Source organism: Mytilus galloprovincialis, chromosome 2 (assembly GCF_965363235.1).
Source record: "Mytilus galloprovincialis chromosome 2, xbMytGall1.hap1.1, whole genome shotgun sequence".
Classification (NCBI taxonomy): Eukaryota; Metazoa; Mollusca; class Bivalvia; order Mytilida; family Mytilidae; genus Mytilus; species Mytilus galloprovincialis.
In genome coordinates this window covers 93441442-93469292 of record NC_134839.1, presented here as the reverse complement: position 1 = coordinate 93469292, position 27851 = coordinate 93441442, and the positions used below count along the sequence as shown (strand labels likewise).

General features: G+C 34.2%; 1 protein-coding gene across 1 annotated transcript in view; it reads right to left on the bottom strand.

The window, feature by feature from the left end:
- Positions 1-11614, bottom strand: part of LOC143064911 (uncharacterized) — an 89215-nt gene extending 77601 nt beyond the window's left edge. Inside the window, exon 1 of the mRNA XM_076238121.1 lies at positions 11596-11614. The gene's annotated coding sequence lies outside the window, so the exon portion shown is untranslated. The remainder of the gene's footprint in view (positions 1-11595) is intronic.
- Positions 11615-27851: the final 16237 nt, after the last annotated feature.

The following is a 27851-nucleotide window of genomic DNA, read 5'->3' as shown; positions in this document are numbered from 1 at the left end:
TGACGTCATACATAAACTTCTTAGGAAGAAAGAAAAGAAGTTAGCGTATCCTTTAACTTTATTTTCCGATGTATAGATGATGTTATCTCACTAAATAATTCCAAATTTGTTAACTATGTTGATTGCATCTGTCCAATCGAACTTGATATAAAGGATACACCAGATACAGTTAAGTATGTCTCTTATCTTGACTTAGTAATACATTTAGAAATTGATAACAAAGGGCGGTTGAAAACAAAACTTTACGACAAAATAGATGCTTCCCAATTTTGAACTTTCCATTTCTATGTAGCAAATCAATTCATCATAGATATTAGGATTAAATTTTGAATTTACGCCAGACAACCCAGCAGCTCCTGCATACGCAGTATATACCTCCCAGTCGATACGATAGCTCCGGGCTTGTATTTTCTATCACGATTTCCTTGTTATAGAATTGCTGTTCACAAGAAGGCAATTAATCCGAAGGGTTCCAAATGATGAAGTTGAAATTGCCTCTTCGTAAATGTTATGAAACCCATCACAGTTGGTTGAATTTTATGGAATATCAGTTTCACAGATGATAACGGATATTTTCCTTATGTCGTAACTACAATCCCATTCTCTTTTTACGAAAGTGACGGACAGATTTATACTTATCACCGGGTTTGTACTATTATGAGCAACACGACGAGTTCCAAATATGAAGCAGGGTATGCTTACCCTTCCGGAGCACCTAAGATCACCAAAAGTTTTTGGCGGAGTTCGTGTTGCTTAGTCTTTGGTTTTCTATGTTTTGTTGTGTGTACTGTTGTTTGTCTGTGTTTCTTTTTTTTTCGCCATGGCGTTATAATATCATGTCAATATCTTTAAGCATGACGAAAAAAAGTGTGAAAAACTTATTATTTTAGCGAGTTTTCTTAGTCTAAGGACCATAACTCTGCACAAAATCATGAGATCAAAACAAAATTCAAACTTGCCATGATAGAACTATATACCAATTATCCTATCAATATCTTCAAGAATAACGAAAAAAAGTGTGGACAACTGATTACTTGACTAAATTTTCTAAGTCTTCGAACCCTTACTCTGCACAAAATCATCAGACCCAGAAATAAATTTGAACTTGATGTGTAACTTGTCATAATAAAAGAATGTACTAAATATTAAATCAATATCTTCATGCATGATGGAAAAAGGTCTGAAAAACTAAATATTTGCGTGAATTTCCAAGTCCAAGGACCATAACTATGCACAAAATTATCCGACCGGAACAAATTCGAACTTGATTCTACTCGTTGTTCTGGATTTACCTTCATCCGGAACTCTAAAAGATGAAAATGTGAATTGCAGGGATGTATTAGTTACTGAAGCATTCTATGTGCGAAATTACCAAAAGGGACCTAAAAATAACCAAATATATCTATTGTTCACCTTAATTTTTTTAAAGATATGTACATGTCCTTGAATACAATAGTTACATTATAGATCCTGTAATAGATGAAATTCCCGTGAGATGAATGTCGAGAAATTAAGACTTTCATTGGTAAATGAGTGTATAATGGAGAGTGACAGACAGTGTGACTTTTAAGAGGCCCCTTACGTGAACGGACCCCCGAATAAGCTTGCTTAAAGGATTCTTAACTTGCTGGGAGCGTGGCACTCTCTCTAAGCCCCATTTAATGATCGTACGTGCCTGTGTACTTGTGCATTCAGCACAGACAGACGGACGGATGCTAGACACTTACATCTTCAGCGCTAGACTGTGTTTCTCCACTCATTGAGCTTGCCGCACTTACATACGGGAAAAAAGTCATTCAGATGTAATTTTAAATCATTTTGGTCAGAGTAATTAACGAGACAAGCTCTCATTCAGTTATCTATGGCATTACATCCTCCTATTTTACAAAATATTTAGATAGACAAACAAATTGGTGAACAGTCGCCCTATATTTTTTATACTTTGTACCAGAAAAGCTCAACAGGAAGTGCCAGTAAACTCGTTTACCAGACGTAATCTGAACAACGTCTGAACAGCATCGGTACCTCAAATATTTACGTTAAGCCCATCAGGTTTACTTTACACTGGCAAGATCTGCTATATTTCATTGAAAAGAAAATGTTTGTTTTATTCACATCATCGCGAGTTTAAACGTTTAATTTAAAACAGACATTGAAACGCATGTCCTCTCTGACTGTAACGTTGTAGTGTACATTATACTTTGTAAATAGTTTAGACAAAAAAAAGCAATCGTTCTTTCAATCTTTCAGAAATATAATCGACACTACTATGTTTTTTTAAAGCAGTACTAATTGCAATGATCTAAAAGCAAAAGTGTGTTGTCTGAAATGCAAAAACTTCTAGGTTAGTCAGAACGCATCTTCGCTAGCCAAGGGTTACGCTATGGTTTTTTTTGGAAAAAAAAGTTTGTTTCTAGTTTTTGGAGAAAAAAATAATTTGTTTTTAATTCTGAGAAAAAAAAATGTTTGTTTCACCCTCAGCTGCCACTATATGTAATGCTAAAATTGAAAGAAAAAATTGTTTTCGACTTGTCGCGAAAAAAAAAAAAAAAAAAAAATTGTCCAGAAAAAAAAAACCATAGCCCCCCTCCCCCCCCCAGAAAATCAAATGGTTGCTGCCTAAGACTTTAAAAAAAAATATTGTCTGTCTTGTCTTGTCTACATTTAATGTAGGTAATTCAGGGTCCTTGTTTTCGAAAGTATATTATGACTAATACATGTCTAATGATGGTCTTAGGACATGTCATAGTCGTAAGATATGTTTTCGAGAGTGTCCCAAGTTATGTTGTTTATGACCCCTTCTGTAGCCATTTTTGTACGAATTTTTCAAACTTCAATTGTATCAAAACTACAGATGTAATGAATAATAGAGATAGGCCATTTTGTACACATACCAAGGGGAAACTTGACGCAAAGCATTATTATTTATTGTTTCATTGCATTTGATAGAAAAAGAGTACTTTGTGACAAATAAACCGAGATTTTTAAAGAAAATCCACAGCCTTTAATACAGAGATTTTTGTTATAAAATTTGAAACATAGATTACTCACTTGCCTTTCTATGATGTGGTAGTGTTTTTTTGTTTTTTTTTAAAGTTCTAAACAACCTGTAAATTCCAAAATACCTCGTGCTGAGTCACTAAAGTCGAGCGCACCCTAAAAGGTGTACTTGATTTGGTCCATATTTTAATTTGTTTTAACCAATATCTACATTAATAAACTCGTTTTAAGGAAATCAATGCCAGCACTGCATGCAATAATTTATATCTATCAGTCATGAAATTGCCAAATATGAGGGTACAAGGATAAATGCTATGGATTTTCTATAAAATTTCCATATGTTTAGCATTGAATCAACACATTGGGGTACATAATCCTTAAACTTTCAATTAGATTTGAACTTTTTGGTTCACCGACATATTTCCTGTCTTTTTTTTTTTAGAATAAATATTAACGTTAGCATCAATATTTTTTTCAAACAATTCCAGTAAAATACTATTCATATCAGTACACTAAGGGATTAGCCATTTAACTCCAAAAAAAGGGGGGGGGGGTATGGTTTTCTCCCAAATACAAAAATCTTTTTATCCCAAAATTTAAGAGAAAAAATTTACAGTGGTAAAGCAGATGACAAATTAATGTTCTACATGATTCCTGATTTTCCGAATACCGAATATATAATAGTGCTAATTTGAAAAAAAAGTATTTGGGTGCTGGCGTTGAAAAAAAAAAAATTTCATAGTCAGAAAAGAACATCCCGCCCCCTTTAAGAATAAAAAAAAATCGGTCATAAAATGTATTTTCTTCAATATATGGACACGAATAGTATTTTGGACAATGCTGAAACGAAAATTTTTCAATAAAAAAAGACAGGAAATATGTAAATAAAAATCAAATTTTATCAAAAGATAAAATCCCTATCAACTCACCAATGCACGATTGATCCTATGAATAAAAAGTATTCGTGTAAAACATGTCCAAATATGAAGCAAATTTTGAAGAAAATCATTCAACTCATATATATGTCATCAATTTTGGACGGTAGGCTTTGATTGGATCTTAGAGTAACACGTGTTTAATCCCGATCAACACTTGCAGAGACAAACATGAATTAAAAAAAATCAAAGTATATGCCTAAATATATCTAACAACAAGACAAAATACATGTTTTTCATAACATTTCATTCACTAAAGAAGTAGGATATTCATTCTTTTGATACATTTATATTGTTATTGAATTTATTTATATATTGAATTCATATATATATCAGGGGCGGATTCAGCCGTTTTTAAAAAGGGGTTCCCAACCCAGTACAAAGGGAGGGGGTCCAACTATATACCCCATTCAAATGCATTGATCGTCCAAAAAAGGGGATTCCAGCCACCGGACCGACCTGGATCCGCCACTGAATATTGAATTCTTGTAATTTGCCAGCAAACGTGCAATTTTTACATTTTTTTCAAAGGGGGAATGGGGGATGGCATGGCACACCCTTCTTTTTTCCATCAAAATAAAGATCTAGCCTGTTTATTTTAAATAAATTTAGCCCCCACCCCTTTTTCCCCCTTTCCGTTTCCCCCATAAAAATCAAACTTTATCGAACTAACCACCAACATATTTCTTTAATATATTTTTTTTTACTTTTTTACGAAGTTGTATTTTAAAAAAGTTACAATTGTATACAACATTCATCTTTTACTTGAAATGGTTCTTTTTTTTTTTTTTTTTTATCAAAGTATAGATTCTTGATTTTTTTCTAGAAAAAACTCTCGGTTGAAGGGAAATGAAAAAATATGTGTTTATACTTTAACTTACATTTACTGCTTTATGGACATTTAAGTTTCTCAAATGTTCAGTCTTGAGAAATGTACAACTACTTTCTTGAAACGTCGTACAAGTCAGATACAAAACAAAAGTAACAAACAAACAGGCCGGAAACAACCAGCCGAATAGTTTTTCTGCACTTGTAGTCAAGTCAAGGTCCTCGGCTATTGCCTCAGACCTTGACCTAACTACTCGTGCAGAAAAACTATCCGGCAACGGTTGTTAGCGGCCTGTTTCTTTTTTTCCTTTGTATTGTATCTAATACATATATCATAACTTTTGTCGTAAACTTAAGGGACACCTCGCGACATGACTTTATTTACGTATTTGCACGGACATTTCGTTAAGCGGGTGCTCGATGTACCGAATTTAAAAATATTCCCAATCAAATAACACTTCATGTATGATAAGTTCAAGATTTTATTTTTTACAAACTAAATTAAAAAAAATTATCCACTCCGATTTTTTAATTTCCTTTTCATATATAAGTTCATGTTCATGATAAGAATGGTAATAGTTATAATGGTCATATCTATTATTTTTATATTATTTTTATCATTCTTTAATCACTATATAAATTAAGTCAAGTTGGTCCCGATGAAAATATTATCGTTTACGTTGACGTATATCCGCATCTGCAGATTTACCAAAAAACAGTATGTGATCTCGAGCTTTAATTTTGTGTACTTTCAATAATGCAAATGAGCAACTGATTAATTTCTAATGCAAAAATTCACAAAACTATTAGGAAATATCGAGTTTTTTCGAACATGTAATCCGACTTTTATGTAAAGATATTCTGGATACTGTGGATTCATTATTATTCGTTGGATACCAATTTCCGTGGATTTCGTGGGAATAGATGAACCACGAAATTAAATGTTAAACGAATACCAAATTATCTACAGGCTTGTATACAGATTTCGCCAAAACCACGAAATTAAATATCAACAAAAATGTAAGTTTTCCTCACTCCATGAAAATTGGTACCCACGAAAATAAATGAATCAACAGTAGTTGGAACAGTTTACAGGCATGATTATGATAGGAGTAAATACGGTAAAATCGTTTATTTGTGTGCTAACGTGTGCTCACGTAGAACCAAATTGTTATTTGACAAATAGAGTGATACTCGATCAGTACTGTTTTATTAGGTGTACATGTATTTATATGACATCCGAAGACAACTCCTGTTTCTATTTAATTTACCTCTTATGATAACATCGCAAATGAACAATATTCAAAGTTCCTTACATGTATATAAGTAGTACATTTGATTTTTTGTGTTTGTTTATTCATGTAAGATCTTGAAATATTGTTTAACTTGATTATTAAAGGATTGTGTACGATATTCGTGTACCTGCCCTACATTGACTCCTTTTTAAGTGCATGTAAAAGTAGTTGATAGACCCCCTTATTATTATAATTTCAAAACACCACTATTGCAAATTTTGAAAATGAATGTTTTATTGTTTCGAACGTAAGGTGTTCTTAAGTTCGGGATCACATCTATATATAATTTTGATAGATCTGAAGATGCGGATACGTCAACGTATACGATACGGTTGATACGTCTTTAAATGACCGACCTCTAATAGAAACAATTAACCTAGCATTATTAACTACCACCTTATCAAATCACTATATTGCCAATTAAAATCTGATAATCGATAAGATAACTAACAAATTTCGAAAAACTTGAGGGTCCCCTAATTCCTATGATGACAGTTTTTTCACCTTCGTTTATCTATGATCCAGACAAAAGTGTCCATTCACTGCTTATTTTTTTTAGATAAATTGAGAATGGAAATGGGGAATTTGTCAAAGAGACAACAACCCGACCTAAGTCCAGATAACAGCTGAAGGCAACCAATGTATTTACAATAAAGTTCCACCGATTTGATTTTGAATTCATATTGATTCAATGGGTTTGAACCTTCCCCCAAACGATCCGTGAATCTTTAATGAAGAGTATCCTAATTGCACCCATGCTTAAATTCACATCTATGAAACTCGAATAACTGATATTTTGTTATATTTATTCAGTGGCGGATCCAGAGGGGGGGTTCCGGGGGTCCGCACCCCCCCCTTTATTTTGGCCGATCAATGCATTTGAATCGGGACATATGTTTGCACCACCCCTGCACCCCCCCTTTGCCCTGGGCTAGCACCCCCCTTTCGAAAATTCCTGCATCCGCCACTGTTTATTCACACATTGAGAACAATCTTACAATAGTCCATGCTGCTATCCATTTTTTAAGAAATTAATAGATATAGGAAGATGTGGTATGAGTGCCAATTAAACAACTCTCCATCCAAGTCACAATTTATAAAAGTTAGCCAGTATAGATCAAGGTACGGTCTTCAACTCGGAGCCTTTGCTCGCACCGAACAGCAATCTATAAAGGACCACAAAAATTACTAGTGTTAAACTATTCAAAGCGGAAAACCAACGGTCTAATCTATATTAAAAAAAATTTAAAATGCTGCATAACAATACATGTATTTTAGTTGCTCAATTTTAAAAGTTTTTTTTAGTGGACGTCGCTTAGCGACCTTTCCGTAGATTTAACTTTTATTTATGGAATGAATACTTAATCTGTTTATACACACAAGTATATATTTGCATATATTAAACTATGATGAAAGACGTGCATAATGTAAAATCATAAAAATACAAATTATTTGCTATATCCTACCGTAGTCTAAAATCGTTCATCTTGTCAGTTCGTTAGGTATTTGTGTTTGAACTTAACACACGGGGAAACTCCGCATTGACGTCACTACGCTACTTCCGGCGTAGAAAAACAATGTAAAATACGTTTTTTCTGCACTTTTGAATAAAAAAACATTTCTGAAGGTAAGTTTTCATTGTTGTTCTCAATTATTGCTAAAAAATGCCAAATTTCTAATGGCCGTTTCAATCCCGACTTCCGAATGTCTAAAAACATTCTAGAACTTCACAAAATCCCACTTCCGGCCTCCATTGCTTTGTGTACATTCCATTCAGCGTCATCAATCTTGTGGCAGGCAATACAGGTCAAGCAAATCGTATTTTTAGGAATTTTAAAATGACATGCTCCTTACGTCTTTCGCGATTTTCCCGCGAAAAAAGCCCAACCAAAATGAAAGGAAAACTAATTGAAAAAACGATGCCCATGCCATAATTTTGTACAGGAATATAGAGTAGGTTAATGAAAAATAATTTACATTTATTTTTCATAGAATTTTCTTTTTATTCATTATAAAAAGATCGATATTCTGACCATCATGACTGTAGATAAATTTTCATACAGAATTCCACTGATGTCAAAAGGGATGGCAAAAAAAGAGTTTTCCTGTTGAATAAAACCCAAAATTATTGCAAACTATTTTGAAGCAATATCCCACCAAGAATTAACGTAATTGCCGTAGACTGGAAAATCCCCTAATTGACAGTAGAGCAATTTGATTGGGTAGAACGAATTGAAATCACGTGATTTTGACGCCATTGAAATTTAAATGTAAACAAACAAGGTCAGAAGGTTCAGTATGGGACAGCATCGTACATTTAGTTACTGACAAATAATTATGAGTTACCAAGCTTGACAATGCATGGTAATAAAAAATGAAAGCTAAGTGTACAGAAAAAATAAGAAAAAAATAGCCTTAGGATAACGACTTATCATTACACCTGGATATTTGCTAAATACGTGCAACAGTCATTGCGACGTCTTACATGATTGTACAGATAGACAAACGCAAAATAAGGTGAAATGTGTAAACTGATAAACTATGATATATAATAAATAATATTTGATAAATAAATTTAAAAAAAACGTTTGGTAGGGACTAAAATTAAGTTTAAACGTTGCCAAAAAAACAAATTTTAAATGAATATGGTACTTCACAAAATGCAGGACATAATTATGTATATAAATTTTTTTAAAAATCTCCAAAGGTGGAAGTTGATTTTTGAATCAGAAAATATCTATTCTCCACAGTATATACATGATTATTGTATTCTTTGGTGTATCAAAATGCTGGCTATCAATTGTAGAAAATGTGATAGAATAAAAAAAAAAGTACTTACAGAGACGATGCTATGTCATTTTACTTTGGTTTATATCATAAATATACTTCAAAACTTTGCAAACAGCGTAACGTTTAAACTATATTATTTTTGAACAAGCGAAATGAGGAGAAAAACATACACATCACATATGGCACTCTAGCTAATTAATGCAGTACGTCATTATCAGTTTCAGACTTATCAGACATTTGATCAATTACATTGCAGCAGTGTTAATCTACATTAAACATACGGTATGTGTTTGTCTTGCTAAATAACTATAAAAAGTGTGAAGATATGATAAAAAGTTGAGTATTATTTTTTCAAGAATAGAGAGTAATTATGGATCTTGGATTTGTCACAGTTAAAAGAAGAACTGAGGAAAAGAAAAGCAAAATTATCAGAGAGGAAGAGAGAACTTCATTGAAAGGTTATACATACAGTCCGCCAAAAGTTAAGCGCCACCTATTTTTATTACAACGATTTAAAAAAAAAAACACAGTTATTCATCGAAAAAGAGAAAACACTCATGTAGCAATTCAGAAACGGAATTAAAGTTTCACTGTTTATTTTTTTACAACAATAAATCACCCATTATCATTAAAATTCTCTACAAATAATCTTTGGTATGTTCGGCAAATTTCATGTCAAAATTTGAGTCAATAGGATGTGTAACCACTTCTCTTCCGGTACAGTTTCATAACACGGCGTCTCATACTCTGTGCAAGCCTTCTGAACTAAAGATGAGGAAATCTGTTCCATTCTTCAACAATTGCCACTCTTAAATCGCCAAGATTTTGCAAAGGGTGATCACTGCGATTGAGATTTCTGACAATGGCATCCCAGACATGTTCGAAAGGGTTCATGTCTGGTGACATAGAAAACTAAAAGATAGTATCAATGTCTTCTTGATCTTTGTACTCGATTACAATCCTTGCCCTGTGTGGTCTAGCATTTTCGTCGATGCACAAGGGTCTTAGGACGCAAGTGGGTGATTACCAAAATGAGGGAATACAATGTTTCTAAGAACCAAATCCCTGTATGTCTGTCCGTTCAAGTTACCCTAGAGAATATGCATATCCAGCTTACAACGGTATGAGAAGCAACCGCATACTGTATGACCACCAGCACCAAATGTACGCGTTGGGCAAATGTTATTTTGGTCATAGTCAGTTTTATTTTCCCGCCAACCTCATATTCTGTCGTCAACTGGTCGTAACAGATCCGACTATCATCTGACCAGTTTCTCATGTTCTAGCGTCGATGGTCATTAGCCCATTGAAACCTGATTATACGGTGCCTGGCTGTTAGGGCACGTCTCTTGACAACACGACGTGCTCATAGGTTGCCTCTATGAAGTCGACGGACCAATGTTCGAACATTAACACGACCACCTGGTGGCCAGGGGTGTCTAAGCTGCTGGGAAGGAGTAACTTATTACAGTTGCGGATCCAGAACTTTTTGTATAAGGAGGGGACACTAACTGACCTAAGGGGCCCCTAGATCCGCCTATGGTAAATTGGTCTGCTTTAGCACGACGAATAATCAGTATGTCATCACGATGGGTAGTTAAACGGTGTTTAAATATGTTGTTATTCCAGAATGAATAACAATTTACTGTTTTTTGGTATTTTTTTTACTGAAATTGTCCCGTTTCTTGACAATGTTTTGAATTTTCGCTACGCAGCAAGGGGTTAATAATATCAAAACAGAAAAGATAAGATAACGAATAAAAGAGTTCAGTCATTTCGTACATATTCCAAAACGAAACTTCTTCCCAAGTATTATTATCTATGTTTTATTACATTTTATAGAAAATATGGATTTTGTGGCAAATAAAGCAAACTTTTTTTGCAGAAAATCTACACCTTTCAACACAAGAGATTTTCTTTATAAGATTATAAACATAGAATAATCCACAGGCACTTGTTTCTACCCATAGCTATAGGAAGCTCGACTATCCATATAAATAGATGGATAGTCGATCTTCCTATGGATAGAAACAAGTGCATGTGGATTACTCACTTCTTTGTCTGTGATGTGATAGCATTTACTTTGAAAAAAGTCATCAACAACCTTTACATTCCAAAAAAACATCGTGCTGGGTCACTAAAGGCGAGCATATACTTAGTTATAAAAGGCCCCGAAATGACAATGTAAATCAATTCAAACGAGAAAACCAACGGTCTAATTTGTGTATAAAAAATGAACGAACAACAAATATTTAATACATAAACAAACGACAACCACTGAATTACAGGCTCCCGACTTGGGACAGGCACTAACATAGAGAATGTGGAGGGGTTAAACATGTAAGCGGGTTTCAACCCTCCCCCTAACCTGGGACAGTGGTATAATAGTACAACATAGTCATTGCGATGTCTTACATGATTGTACAGATAGACAAACGCAAAATAAGATGAAATGTGTAAACTGAGCTATGATATATAATAAATAATAAATGACAAATAAATTTTAAAAACGTTTGGTAGGGACTAAAATTAAATTAAAACGTTGCCAAAAAATAAATTTTAAATGAATATGGTACTTCACAAAATGCAGGATATAATTATGTATATAAAATTTTTAAAAAATCTCCAAAGGTGGAAGTTGATTTTTGAATCACAGTATATTATACATGATTATTGTATTCTTTGGTGTATCAAAATGCTGGCTATCAATTGTAGAAAATGTGATAGAACCAAAAAAAAGTACTTACAGAGACGATGCTATGTCATTTCTTTACTTTGGTTTAATCCTAAAATGAATATCATAAATATACTTCAAAACTTCACAAACTGTGTAACGTTTTAACTACAAGCGAAATGAGGAGAAAAACAAACACATCACATATGGCGCTCAAGCTAATGCCGTCATTTTCATTTCAGACTTATCAGACATTAGATGTTTATCTACATTAAACATACGGTATGTGTTTGTCTTGCTAAATAAATATAAAAAGTGTGAAGATAATAAAAAGTTGAGTATTATTTTTTCAAGAATGGATCTTGGATTTGTCACAGCTAAAAGAAGAACTGAGGAAAAGAAAAGCAAAATAATCAGAGAGGAAGAGAGAAATTCATTGAAAGGTTATACATACAGTCCACCAAAAGTTAGGTACCACCTATTTTTATTACAAAGATTTTTTTTTTCATTTAAAAAAATCAGTTATTCCTCGAAAAAGAGAAAACACCCATGTAGCAATTCAGAAACGGAATTAAAATTTCACTGTTTATTTTTTACAACAAAAAATCACCCATTATCATTAAAATTCTCTACAAAAAATCTTTGGTATGTTCGGCAAATTTCATGTCAATATTTGAGTCAATAGGATGTGTAACCACTTCTCTTCCGGTACAGTTTCATAACACGGCGTCTCATACTCTGTGCAAGCCTTCTGAACTAAAGTTGAGGAAATCTATTCCATTCTTCAACAATTGCCACTCTTCAATCGCCAAGATTTTGCAAAGGTTGATCACTGCGATTGAGATTTCTGACAATGGCATCCCAGACATGTTCGAAAGGGTTCATGTCTGGTTACATAGAAAACCAAAAGATAGTGTCAATCGCTTCTTGATCTTTGTACTCGATTACAATCATTGCCCTGTGTGGTCTAGCATTTTCGTCGATGTACAAGGGTATTTCTAAAAACCAAATTCCTGTATGTCTGTCCGTTCATGTTACCCTAGAGAATATGCATATCCAGCTTACAACAGTATGAGAAGCAACCGCATACTGTATGACCACCAGCACCAAATGCACGCGTTGGGCAAATGTTATTTTGGTCATAGTCAGTTTTATTTTCCTGCCAACCTCATATTCCGTCGTCTACTGGTCGTAACAGATTCCGACTGTCATCTGACCAGCTTCTCATGTTCCAGCGTCGATGGTCATTAGCCCATTGAAACCTGATTATACGGTGCTGGCTGTTAGGGCAGGTCTCTTGACAACACGACGTGCTCATAGGTTGCCTCTATGAAGTTGATAGACAAATGTTCGAACATTAACACAACCACCTGGAGGCCAGGGGTGTCTAAGCTGCTGGGAAGGAGTAATTTATTACAGTGGCGGATCCAGAACTTTTTGTATAAGGAAGGGGCACTTACTGACCTAAGAGGGCCCCTAGATCCGCCTATGGTAAATTGGTTGGCTTTAGCACGACGAATAATCAGTCTGTCATCACGATGGGTAGTTAAACGGTGTTTAAACATGTTGTTATTCCAGAATGAATAACAATTTACCGTTTTTTGGTATTTTTTTACTGAAATTGTCCCGTTTCTTGACAATGTTTTGAATTTTCGCTACGCAGCAAGGGGGTTAATAATATCAAAACAGAAAAGATAAGATAACGAATAAAAGAGTTCAGTCATTTCGTACATATTCCAAAAGGAAACTTCTTCCCAAGTATTATTATCTATGTTTTATTACATTTTATAGAAAATATGGATTTTGTGGCAAATAAAGCAAACTTTTTTTGCAGAAAATCTACACCTTTCAACACAAGAGATTTTCTTTATAAGATTATAAACATAGAATAATCCACAGGCACTTGTTTCTACCCATAGCTATAGGAAGCTCGACTATCCATATAAATAGATGGATAGTCGACCTTCCTATGGATAGAAACAAGTGCATGTGGATTACTCACTTCTTTGTCTGTGATGTGATAGCATTTACTTTGAAAAAAAGTCATCAACAACCTTTACATTCCAAAAAACATCGTGCTGGGTCACTAAAGGCGAGCATATACTTAGTTATAAAAGGCCCCGAAATGACAATGTAAATCAATTCAAACGAGAAAACCAACGGTCTAATTTGTGTATAAAAAATGAACGAACAACAAATATTTAATACATAAACAAACGACAACCACTGAATTACAGGCTCCCGACTTGGGACAGGCACTAACATAGAGAATGTGGAGGGGTTAAACATGTAAGCGGGTTTCAACCCTCCCCCTAACCTGGGACAGTGGTATAATAGTACAACATAGTCATTGCGATGTCTTACATGATTGTACAGATAGACAAACGCAAAATAAGATGAATTGTGTAAACTGAGCTATGATATATAATAAATAATAAATGACAAATAAATTTTAAAAACGTTTGGTAGGGACTAAAATTAAATTAAAACGTTGCCAAAAAATAAATTTTAAATGAATATGGTACTTCACAAAATGCAGGATATAATTATGTATATAAAATTTTTAAAAAATCTCCAAAGGTGGAAGTTGATTTTTGAATCACAGTATATTATACATGATTATTGTATTCTTTGGTGTATCAAAATGCTGGCTATCAATTGTAGAAAATGTGATAGAACCAAAAAAAAGTACTTACAGAGACGATGCTATGTCATTTTTTTACTTTGGTTTAATCCTAAAATGAATATCATAAATATACTTCAAAACTTCACAAACTGTGTAACGTTTTAACTACAAGCGAAATGAGGAGAAAAACAAACACATCACATATGGCGCTCAAGCTAATGCCGTCATTTTCATTTCAGACTTATCAGACATTAGATGTTTATCTACATTAAACATACGGTATGTGTTTGTCTTGCTAAATAAATATAAAAAGTGTGAAGATAATAAAAAGTTGAGTATTATTTTTTCAAGAATGGATCTTGGATTTGTCACAGCTAAAAGAAGAACTGAGGAAAAGAAAAGCAAAATAATCAGAGAGGAAGAGAGAAATTCATTGAAAGGTTATACATACAGTCCACCAAAAGTTAGGTACCACCTATTTTTATTACAAAGATTTTTTTTTTCATTTAAAAAAATCAGTTATTCCTCGAAAAAGAGAAAACACCCATGTAGCAATTCAGAAACGGAATTAAAATTTCACTGTTTATTTTTTTACAACAAAAAATCACCCATTATCATTAAAATTCTCTACAAAAAATCTTTGGTATGTTCGGCAAATTTCATGTCAATATTTGAGTCAATAGGATGTGTAACCACTTCTCTTCCGGTACAGTTTCATAACACGGTGTCTCATACTCTGTGCAAGCCTTCTGAACTAAAGTTGAGGAAATCTATTCCATTCTTCAACAATTGCCACTCTTCAATCGCCAAGATTTTGCAAAGGTTGATCACTGCGATTGAGATTTCTGACAATGGCATCCCAGACATGTTCGAAAGGGTTCATGTCTGGTTACATAGAAAACCAAAAGATAGTGTCAATCGCTTCTTGATCTTTGTACTCGATTACAATCATTGCCCTGTGTGGTCTAGCATTTTCGTCGATGTACAAGGGTATTTCTAAAAACCAAATTCCTGTATGTCTGTCCGTTCATGTTACCCTAGAGAATATGCATATCCAGCTTACAACAGTATGAGAAGCAACCGCATACTGTATGACCACCAGCACCAAATGCACGCGTTGGGCAGATGTTATTTTGGTCATAGTCAGTTTTATTTTCCTGCCAACCTCATATTCCGTCGTCTACTGGTCGTAACAGATTCCGACTGTCATCTGACCAGCTTCTCATGTTCCAGCGTCGATGGTCATTAGCCCATTGAAACCTGATTATACGGTGCTGGCTGTTAGGGCAGGTCTCTTGACAACACGACGTGCTCATAGGTTGCCTCTATGAAGTTGATAGACAAACGTTCGAACATTAACACAACCACCTGGAGGCCAGGGGTGTCTAAGCTGCTGGGAAGGAGTAATTTATTACAGTGGCGGATCCAGAACTTTTTGTATAAGGAAGGGGCACTTACTGACCTAAGAGGGCCCCTAGATCCGCCTATGGTAAATTGGTTGGCTTTAGCACGACGAATAATCAGTCTGTCATCACGATGGGTAGTTAAACGGTGTTTAAACATGTTGTTATTCCAGAATGAATAACAATTTACTGTTTTTTGGTATTTTTTTACTGAAATTGTCCCGTTTCTTGACAATGTTTTGAATTTTCGCTACGCAGCAAGGGGGTTAATAATATCAAAACAGAAAAGATAAGATAACGAATAAAAGAGTTCAGTCATTTCGTACATATTCCAAAAGGAAACTTCTTCCCAAGTATTATTATCTATGTTTTATTACATTTTATAGAAAATATGGATTTTGTGGCAAATAAAGCAAACTTTTTTTGCAGAAAATCTACACCTTTCAACACAAGAGATTTTCTTTATAAGATTATAAACATAGAATAATCCACAGGCACTTGTTTCTACCCATAGCTATAGGAAGCTCGACTATCCATATAAATAGATGGATAGTCGACCTTCCTATGGATAGAAACAAGTGCATGTGGATTACTCACTTCTTTGTCTGTGATGTGATAGCATTTACTTTGAAAAAAAGTCATCAACAACCTTTACATTCCAAAAAACATCGTGCTGGGTCACTAAAGGCGAGCATATACTTAGTTATAAAAGGCCCCGAAATGACAATGTAAATCAATTCAAACGAGAAAACCAACGGTCTAATTTGTGTATAAAAAATGAACGAACAACAAATATTTAATACATAAACAAACGACAACCACTGAATTACAGGCTCCCGACTTGGGACAGGCACTAACATAGAGAATGTGGAGGGGTTAAACATGTAAGCGGGTTTCAACCCTCCCCCTAACCTGGGACAGTGGTATAATAGTACAACATAGTCATTGCGATGTCTTACATGATTGTACAGATAGACAAACGCAAAATAAGATGAAATGTGTAAACTGAGCTATGATATATAATAAATAATAAATGACAAATAAATTTTAAAAACGTTTGGTAGGGACTTCTGAACTTAAGTTGATGAAATCTATTCCATTCTTCAACAATTGCCACTCTTCAATCGCCAAGATGTTGCAAAGGTTGATCACTGCGATTGAGATTTCTGCCAATGGCATCCCAGACATGTTCGAAAGGGTTCATGTCTGGTTACATAGAAAACCAAAAGATAGTGTCAATCGCTTCTTGATCTTTGTACTCGATTACAATCATTGCTCTGTGTGGTCTAGCATTTTCGTCGATGTACAAGGGTCTTTGAACGCAAGTGGGTGATTACCAAAATGAGGGACTACAATGTTTCTAAAAACCAAATTCCTGTATGTCTGTCCGTTCATGTTACCCTAGAGAATATGCATATCCAGCTTACAACGGTATGAGAATCAACCGCATACTGTATGACCACCAGCACCAAATGCACGCGTTGGGCAAATGTTATTTTTGTCATAGTCAGTTTTATTTTCCTGCCAACCTCATATTCCGTCGTCTACTGGTCGTAACAGATTCCGACTGTCATCTGATCAGCTTCTCATGTTCCAGCGTCGATGGTCATAAGCCCATTGAAACCTGATTATACGGTGCTGGCTGTTAGGGCAGGTCTCTTGACAACACGACGTGCTCATAGGTTGCCTCTATGACGTTGATGGACCAATGTTCGAACATTAACACAACTACCTGGAGGCCAGGGGTGTCTAAGCTGCTGGGAAGGAGTAATTTATTACAGTGGCGGATCCAGAACTTTTTGTATAAGGAGGGGGCACTTACTGACCTAAGAGGGCCCCTAGATCCGCCTATGGTAAATTGGTTGGCTTTAGCACGACGAATAATCAGTCTGTCATCACGATGGGTAGTTAAACGGTGTTTAAACATGTTGTTATTCCAGAATGAATAACAATTTACTGTTTTTTGGTATTTTTTTACTTAACTTGTCCCGTTTCTTGACAATGTTTTGAATTTTCGCTACGCAGCAAGGGGTTAATAATATCAAAACAGAAAAGATAAGATAACGAATAAAAGAGTTCAGTCATTTCGTACATATTCCAAAAGGAAACTTCTTCCCAAGTATTATTATCTATGTTTTATTACATTTTATAGAAAATATGGATTTTGTGGCAAACAAAGCAAACTTTTTTTGCAGAAAATCTACACCTTTCAACACAAGAGATTTTCTTTATAAGATTATAAACATAGAATAATCCACAGGCACTTGTTTCTACCCATAGCTATAGGAAGCTCGACTATCCATATAAATAGATGGATAGTCGACCTTCCTATGGATAGAAACAAGTGCATGTGGATTACTCACTTCTTTGTCTGTGATGTGATAGCATTTACTTTGGAAAAAAGTCATCAACAACCTTTACATTCCAAAAAACATCGTGCTGGGTCACTTAAGGCGAGCATATACTTAGTTATAAAAGGCCACGAAATGACAATGTAAATCAATTCAAACGAGAAAACCAACGGTCTAATTTGTGTATAAAAAATGAACGAACAACAAATATTTAATACATAAACAAACGACAACCACTGAATTACAGGCTCCTGACTTGGGGCAGGCACTTACATAGAGAATGTGGAGGGGTTAAACATGTAAGCGGGGTTTCAACCCTCCCCTAACCTGGGACAGTGGTATAATAGTACAACATAAGAACGATCTATAAAAATCAGTTGAAAATGGCTTAACTCATCAGATAGATAAAAATACAAGTAGACGTGAACGGGTACTTGTACATCCCAACAACAAAAAGAGACTAGATACAGATCTGAGAGTACTCGCAGTATATTCGGTACCTTTCGCACATTTACTTATCATTTATACAATTAATTATATATCTCTTTGATACGGTTCATCTATGGATACTAGGCTAGAACGTGACATTGTATATTTCAACAAGTATTCAATGTAATACTTCCATGATTTCAACAATCAAAGTTCATTTGTAGATCGGAATGTAAAATAAGTAACTTTAAGACTAGACTGTAGTAAAACATAAGTCACGTATACTACATTCCAAATTTATGTATTTGTTGGCAACTCACTCGAATTAGTTAATTATTGCGAATCGAATTCGGATTACATATGAACGCAGCATGGTTTTAATGAGTATATGCTGTATATGATAGATGTACAAAAATGTTTCATAAAAAATCCGTATTAAATAGCAATGAATCCGGAGTCCGACAGTTTGAGATGTAAAAAGTGAATGCCGTACCCAGACGAAAAGTCAGTAACATATAATGAAGACGCATCAATTGATTGCGATGATACTATTTGTAAAACCAATTTGATTGATTTTGCTGTAGGAATGGATCCAAATGCTCATTGCAAGCGTGTTTGTTGTGTATTTATAGCTTCTTTAGTAATAGAGGAATTGTAACAGAAGAAAATTGCACTCAGAGATTACAAACTTTTCATAAAAGTAAGCAATTTAACTAAGGAATCCCCTATAAAGATATGTGAATTATCAGTTAGTGCATTTAGGCCTATCAATGTTAATTTAAACCCATTGACAAGACCAAGCTCTTCAATTTACTATTTTTCAAAATATCTGCTTAAATCATAAATATGGTTCAACCTTACCCATTGTTCAACTTTATCCACCAGCAAATATTCATTGAGTTGTTACAGAACATGATGGCTTACTTTTAATTTCACCCGGAGGACAAGTGGTTGTCATCAAATTTTATAAGTTCAATAACTGATGAAGAAATTTCAAAAATTGGATCTTTAACATCGAGCTCAGGCAAGCAAGCCTAGGTAGAAGGCAGAGGCGGATTTAGAGGGGGGCCCAGGGGGCCCGGGCCCCCCCTTTTTGGGAAAAAATTTTGTTGCTTATATAGGGAATCACTGAAGTGTGACTGGAGCGGGCCCCCTCTTAGGTCAGTCAGTGGGCCCCCACTTATGAAAAATTCTGGATCCGCCACTGGAAGGAAGAGGGATGCAAACGGCTGAAATCCTCATCTTTTGGAACAATATGTTAAACCACGGCGAAAAAGATTAGGAGAAATTGGCTCAATCGATGACAGAAATTGTTTATTTACAAACAGCACCCATTTTACATTGGAAAACGTATGAAAAGTCAGCTTTATCAAAGTATCATGAACAGCAATATGTCGACAACGAATGTAGGTTATGAGTGTAAAAAGGTGTAAATTTTTAAAATATTTAGTATGATTATCGATAATTAATAGTCACTTCAGATTATTTGTTGATCATCTGTGTTTAACAGACTAAACTTTGAACATGAAATAATAAATATTAATGTTATAAAGATGAATGAAATACCAGATGCATTAGCAGCCCCACTAACATATGTTTGTTCTTTTAAGAACATTGACAATTTACTAATAAACTGTCTCAGGATAGTCTTAAGACCATTTCCACGTTAAGAATAACTTTATGATGTCCTAGCATATAAATATTATAGATTTTTTTTGTGTATATTCTTGTAAAAATAAAATAAAAGTAAAAATAAAATAAAATAAAAAAATCATAAGTTTGAATTTGCACTTCTGTGTCTGTAAGATTCGGACGTCTCTTAATCTTCTTACTCATTGTGTAGGGTTACGGTAGAGCCTTAATCTTCTTACTCATTGTGTAGGGTTACGGTAGAGCCTTATTCTTCTTACTCATTGTGTAGGGTTACGGTAGAGCCTTAATCTTCTTACTCATTGTGTAGGGTTACGGTCTCTTAATCTTCTTACTCATTGTGTAGGGTTACGGTAGAGCCTTAATCTTCTTACTCATTGTGTAGGGTTACGGTAGAGCCTTAATCTTCTTACTCATTGTGTAGGGTTACGGTAGAGCCTTAATCTTCTTACTCATTGTGTAGGGTTACGGTAGAGCATTAATCTTCTTACTCACTGTGTAGGGTTACGGTAGAGCAATACACAAAAAATAATTTACATGGATGTCCTGAGTTTTTATACCAAAATAACACGAGATTGCCCTATGATCTTTAACATCTAAACAGTTTGGCACTTTGAGTTCGTCTCATCTAATTATTTACAACTAAACATGCATACATAAATCTTTCTTTTTTGTATATTCTTGTTAAAATAATTACATTATTATACGGCGAGAAATCTTAGGATTACGATAGGACATCTTTGTTAAGATTATCTTAGGACACCTTCGATGTACAGTCTGAGACACTTTCGATGACACGGTCCCTGGAGTTTGTGCAAGAGGTCTTTATCTTAAAAGAAATCGACTGGTAAGGAACTGTAAATATTGAATATAAATTGAATAACGATAACTTCAAGTTTTGCTTCTTAAATGTTTGTGGGCTAAAGAATAATGGCTGTCACCGACTTACATTGACAGTTTGCTTGGACATGATACAGATCTGTATTTTGTGTTGAAGCGATGTTAAGGTTCATCATAACAAACGGACAAATATGGCTGTATTTACATGCCAAAAATTACTCTGAGTACAGACTTACCTGTGAACTTGGAAAAGTTTTAATGCCTGGCATCCACTAGATATAATAAAGTTAAATGCATTTTGTGTTTCAGAAAGATAAAATCTCTTTTGGATTTTGATGGGCATTTTTTTTCCTTCATGCAAAAGGTGTGAAAATTAACTAAGTTGTGGTACAACTATGAGATGCACCTTCAGGTAAAAACCCGGTTTGTATTGTTTTGATTGTCCTTAATTGACATGGACAAGAGGTATCTTCACAACTATAGGTGAGTTAAAGAGTTTATCTGAGTCAGCTGTGAGTGGACAGTATCAAAGTAATTCAGGTGTTTGTTTATTTTTGCACCTTCTGCAGAAAGGAAAAAAAATGCCCATCAAAAACCAAGAATCTTTCTTAAGCACAAAATGCATTTAACTTTTATATATCTAGTGGATGCTAGGCATTAAAACTTTCCAAACAGCACAGGTAAGTCTGTACACAGAGTGGTCTTGAGGTGATAATACGGCCATATTTGTCCATTTGTTATGATGAACCTTAACTGACTTTGTCTGTCGTCAAACCTACCACACGATTATATCTCTATGTATTTCACTGGGGTAAAGCTGATGACCGTAACTGCATTCACGGTCATCCCAAGATGTCGGATGAAAAATTAGGTCAGTTTCTGTATTGTCTGTTAAAGTGTTTCTATATCATTTTCTTTACAAATCATAACATTGAAACGATGTAAATTTATAAAAGAATCACTCGGAAATCACTAATTACTTCTGAGAAATGTGCATGAAACGGGAAATTCGATTTGAAAAAATCGTTAAGATGACCGTAAATCATAATCAAAATATTTTCAAGATGACCGTAACATAAAACAAGGATGACCGTGATTGGTAAAAAGATGACCGTAACTTGTAAAGGATGACCGTAATTTGTAAAGACTGACTGTAATTTATATAGGACGACCGTAACTTTTATAGGATGACCATCAATTGTAAGGAATATCCGTATTGTATTCAAAGCTTTGTTGTTGAGTTTGTCGATCTCAATAAGGGCTCGGTTAGCGGATATAAATATGTTTCATAAATTTCTTTTTAACCGGATTTTTGTGACTAAAATGTCGGTTATTGGTTTGGGGATGTACGGCGGGCGGGCGGGCGGGCGGTCGGCAATCAAATGTTGTCCGTGCATTACCTCATGAACCGTTCAACCAAAGCATTTAAAATTTTAATATGTTGTTACTAATAACTAAATGAAGGTCAAGTTCAATAATGGCGATTTTGACTTTTACCGTTCAGGAGTTATGGTTCTTGAAAGATTGAAAAATGGAGTTTCCAGTCGTGTCCGTGCATTTACGCATGCACTGTTCTACCTAAGCTTCCCAAATTTTAATATGTTGTTACTGATGACAAAATGGAGGTCAAGTTCAATAATGGCGATTTTGACTTTTACCGTTCAGGAGTTATGGTTCTTGAAAGATTGAAAAATGGTGTTTCCAGTCGTGTCCGTGCATTTTCTCATGAACCATTCAACCAAAGTTGTTTGTGTCATTTTGGTCTTTTCTGGATAGTTGTCTCATTGGCAATAATACCACATCTTCTTTTTTATATGTTGTATCTAAAGTTGGATGTAGAAAATGCATAACCTCCGATTTTTTTTTATCACGGACGGAGAACATATCGATCTTTTAGTTCAGAAATTTTCGTGTCTGCCCTTCCATTATGTGGATCAAGAAAAATACCCCAAAACAGGTAACGATTGTATCGAAAAGAGAAAAATCGAGTGCACCTTTTTATGTTAGGGCATGTTTGGGGTGTATATTTTGTCTTTAAAACGTACAAAGCAAGAGTATTTTATATAGCATCTCGCTTCAGATTCTATCATTATTATATATCAAAGCTACAGGTTGACTTTATAACGTAAAAAATGACAGTACAAAAAGATGAAATATATGGGTCAAGTGAGATACCTATCTAATGAATCACAAAAACAGAGTAGGTGTGTTCGAAGAGCTATTTTTTCTAAAAGTACTTGACGACAGTCTTTTAATTTGGATGATGAAAATGGATATCTTCGAAAAAATATGATTTTCTTGTGTGTGATAACTAGGGTTTATAATCTTCAACCACTGAAAATGTTTAGTCTGCCCTTCCACGAAATATTTAATTAAAATTTTTTTAAATGCTTAAGAATTTTCAAAAATTCCATCTGACATCCGAACAGACAATATTTTTAAGTTGAATCAATGCAGACAAGATCATTAACTAATGCTCATTAGCTAGTAGATACATTTGTCTTTTAAAATATAACTGACATATAACGATCGATCGTAATGGTGCTATGTGGATAAATTTATCAGTTTTCAAAATTGGCAGAGCGTCATCCCTACAATGGCTCCCATTTCTACGATTGTGAGCATGAACTGGCGTAATGGGGAGATAATTTTGAAGAAGTAGAATCCTGACTGTATGAATAACATTTCTGTATATATACAAATTGACAACGTTCCGCCTTGTGATACGCTTTTCGTACAATACTATTTTAAGGATCTACTTTGCTGGAGCTCACCTTCACTAGTTTATTCGAATGATATTTTCAAAATATTTCTGTTATTTTATTTGCACGACAAGATGAAAGACGATATAATATCAATGGGCGTACATGCAATTTTTTGGCATTTTTAAAAATGTGTATTTATTATATGTCATTAAAAGGAATCCCAGAAACAAACAAAAATCTTTTGTCGAGCAGTTGAAGGCTGTGCACCCCATTTTTTTTTATTATGCTTGTAAGGTGTCATTTTATCGCGCTTTTGTGGCATGTTTTCCCTTCCTGTTCATTTGCATGTCTTTTGGCAATCATTTGATACAAAAAGATAGTTATATAATTACGGATATTTCTTAGAATTGAGGGTCATCCTTTAAAAGTTACGGTCATCATTTACAAATTACGGTCATCTTAAAAGCAGTTACGGTCAGCCTTGTTATGAATCTCTGATTCTGTTACGGTCATCTCGATTGTGATTTACGGTCATCTTGGCGATTTTTTTAAATCGAATTTCCCGTTTCATGCACATTTCTCAGAAGTAATTAGTGATTTCCGAGTGATTCTTTTATAAATTTACATCGTTTCAATGTATGATTTGTAAAGAAAATGATATAGAAACACTTTAACAGACAATACAGAAACTGACCTAATTTTTCATCCGACATCTTGGGATGACCGTGAATGCAGTTACGGTCATCAGCTTTACCCCAGTGGTATTTGGACTATTTTAAATTCCTGTACTGCCTTTATCGTTTCAAAAAGATTCGAAATGCCTTTATATACAAACTAGCTTTCTTATCTTCTTAAACACAAACAAACAAACAAACAAATATTTTATTTGCCAATCATGGCGCCCAAAATGAGCAGAATAATTACAATATAATTTTCAAACATAATGTAAAATTATGCATGTTCAACTTCAAAATCAGAAAAAAAGAAGCTCCATAGAATATGGGAGAAGGAAAGTCATATTGATTTTGCGTTAAACATATGTTCAAGAAGATTTTTCTGGTTAGAATATATATGAAGGCCTTTTTAAAACGTTTTAAGTGATAATGCCAGCACAGAAATTAAAAATTGTCAACACGTTTTTACAATATACAATTATTTAGATACTATAACAGTAACGGCCGGCTTGGCTTTCCGAAGTTTGTAAGTAAAACTTATCGGACATTGGTGCAGCATTAATTCCGCAATCTGTACTTTCATAAATTTTAACCCCTTTCTATTTGTGTAGGTCCGATTCTATTTACCACCAATCAGGCCGATCCAGCCATTTTTGACCAACACATTCAAGTCCAACCATATGCCCCCCTCCTGCAAAAGCATTAGTTGTTAAAAAAAATGTCGGGGTTAAAGATGTTTGTGATCATTCGACCCTCCCTTTAACTGGTCAGTTATATTACAACACAGCATAAGAATAGCCTGCAAAAAAAACCAGTTATAATTGGCTTATCTTCTCAAATTTTCATGAAGCTCAAAAATAACTTGCATGACTACAACAACAAAAAAGTACCGATAAAGTAGTACTCGCCGTTAGGGTACAATTTTATATTCGGGGAAAAAGGAGGTGCTGGCGGAAGGAGTTTTTTTTCCGGATTGATCATTTTGTTTTTATCTCTGCCTACGCTTGCTTGTATTTTTTCTTTCAAAACTTTATTCGACTTTTATAAAATTGAGAATAAAAATCGGGAATGTGTCAAAGAGATAACAACCCGACCAAAGTGCAACTAAAAGCCTTTGCATCCTCAACAATCCTGCATTTCTTATGCACATTATTCTTAATCCCTTTCCTGTGCAGTCATTTACTTTGTTGATACCAGGCAAAAAAAATCATTTTAAAAATCCTCCTCTCCCTACTCCCCCTTTCAAAATCAAATGGTCGTCCGTTCCTTACTGAAAGCCAATGAAAGGACGTCATCAATAATAGTCTGAGATAGTATGATAATAGAAATCATTACCGTAAAATATTCGCGTACTACTGGTACAACTTGTTTTACTAACTGACTGAATTTTGCAGAAAGTGTTAGAGAAAAGAATTATACAATCTTTATATACGATCCATCCAGTATTCGAGTGGTTATCGTTTGTTCATGTCTGTCATAATTTGTTGGTAAATTGTTTTGTAATGCATTTTAAAGCCGTCAGTTTTCTCAAATGAATTGTTCAAATGTTTCACATCGAGGCCTTCTATAACCGACCATGCCGTATGAGTTTTTTTTTAATTGTTTAAGGCCGTATAGTTGCTTATAATTGCTTGCCTCCACATCCCATTATTTTATAATTATACATAAAATTATCAATGTTGCATGTAAATGAAGATTCTACCATTCCAGGATTAAAATATATTTGACCCACTTCTTATAGAGTTGACCACTTAAATTTAACATTGTTCACTGCTCAAATAAATGAGGTCTGAACGACATGTAGACCTTGCTTTGATATCATATATATAAGAAACCAAATATATATTCATCATAGAACTCATGATAAGTGAGACATTCACATTTGACCATGAACATGAGGTCATAGACAATGATTAAATGACAGACAGATATTTCGTTACACAGAGAATCTATATACAAAGTATGAATCATCCAATTCCTCTACCCTTAGAAATATAAAGACGAATTACAAAGTTTACGGTGTTGCTGCCGTCATGCACCATTAGATTACATTGTGTATTCTTCACATTCCGCGACTTACGTCAAATGTAATTCAAAGAAGAACAACTGGCCCGAGAACACAGTTATTTCGTAGTGCATTTCTTTTAGACAATAAATTCAAATTAAAAAAGCGCACCTGCTCTTTCTCAAAAAGATTTTTACAGTGTAGTGTACTACCAGTGAGAGAAATAATATCAAAATTATAGAAACTTCTACCAGCTCTAACTCAAAATATTGACAATTCTGTGTTAAGGGTGTGTAAAATTCAGTTTTAAAGCTTCAGACGTGATAAATTTGACCTTTTTCAACTGGACCAAATCACTACTTAACATAAAGATTCAGCACCCATATTTTTTAAACATGTAAATACATCCCCCTTCTTAATATTCCATGTATTTAATATCAGGAAATTAGGAAAGTGTATCAAATAAAACATGCAAGTTATACACTGTTTACACTAGGGACTAAGGACGATAACTACATGTCTTTGGACCAACTGAAATTAGTTCTCTAATCTAAACCTGGTCAGTAGACTTTCAACATTAACCTAAACCTGGTCCGTAGCCTTTCAACATAACAGTAGGCAATGAAACGCAATAGCTACTTTTAGCTTCAGGAAGTTTTCTATGTTGTTTCGATCTGATAAAAATTCTTATCTATATATATTTTAACTTGCCTCCTGTACATAACCAATTTTCCATAGATAATGTTTTTCTTCATGTCAATTGTAGGTCAATATAAATATAGGATCAATAAATCATATACATTACACTTGATATAAGTGCAAACGATGTAGTGTTTTTGATTGTCATTTTCATACCATTATCAGAAACCCTCCATCTTTTTCAACGTCTGTAGTTTTTGTCTTATTTTCACAAAGCAAATAAATACTCAGACTTGATGAATCAATCAAGTTGTTGGAACTAAGTATTATTTTAGGCCCAATCACGAAAACAAAATTTTATAATTTACCAAGAAAATCATAACGAACACCTTTTATCAAAAGACGTTAAAATAGTATTTGGGAGAGTAACTTATAAATGTTAATATCTAAAATAAACTAATCTAGAGATTACTTGTATCGAATTTTATGTAAAAGTCCGAATTTATTCTAGGTCAATGTTATTTAACAGCTGATTGAAATATACAGCATTATTCGAACCATGAAATATACAGCATTAGGACATCTCGAACCATGAAATATACAGCATTAGTACATCTCGAACCATGAAATATACAGCATTAGTACATCTCGAACCATATTAGACAACAAATAAATCAAATTAGTCCTAAATAAAGACTATAGTTTTAATCCTTTGAATTATTCGAATTTATTTTTGCTATAACGCATAAATGTAAGTGTGGCCAGCTGCCTATATGTTACGCTGCGTTTTCCTTGATTGTATTCCATAACTTGTCAATTTTTGTCAATGTATTAACGAATCTAAAAGGGATTATTCTCATTCACGCATTCCCTATTTCCATTCTCAATTTTATTTTATATTTGTCAGAGGAGTGGCTGATACTTTGATCACCTGAGATATCTTACATATTTTACAATGCAAGTTATACTAATAGTCATAATAAAATGGAGAATGGAAATGGGGAATG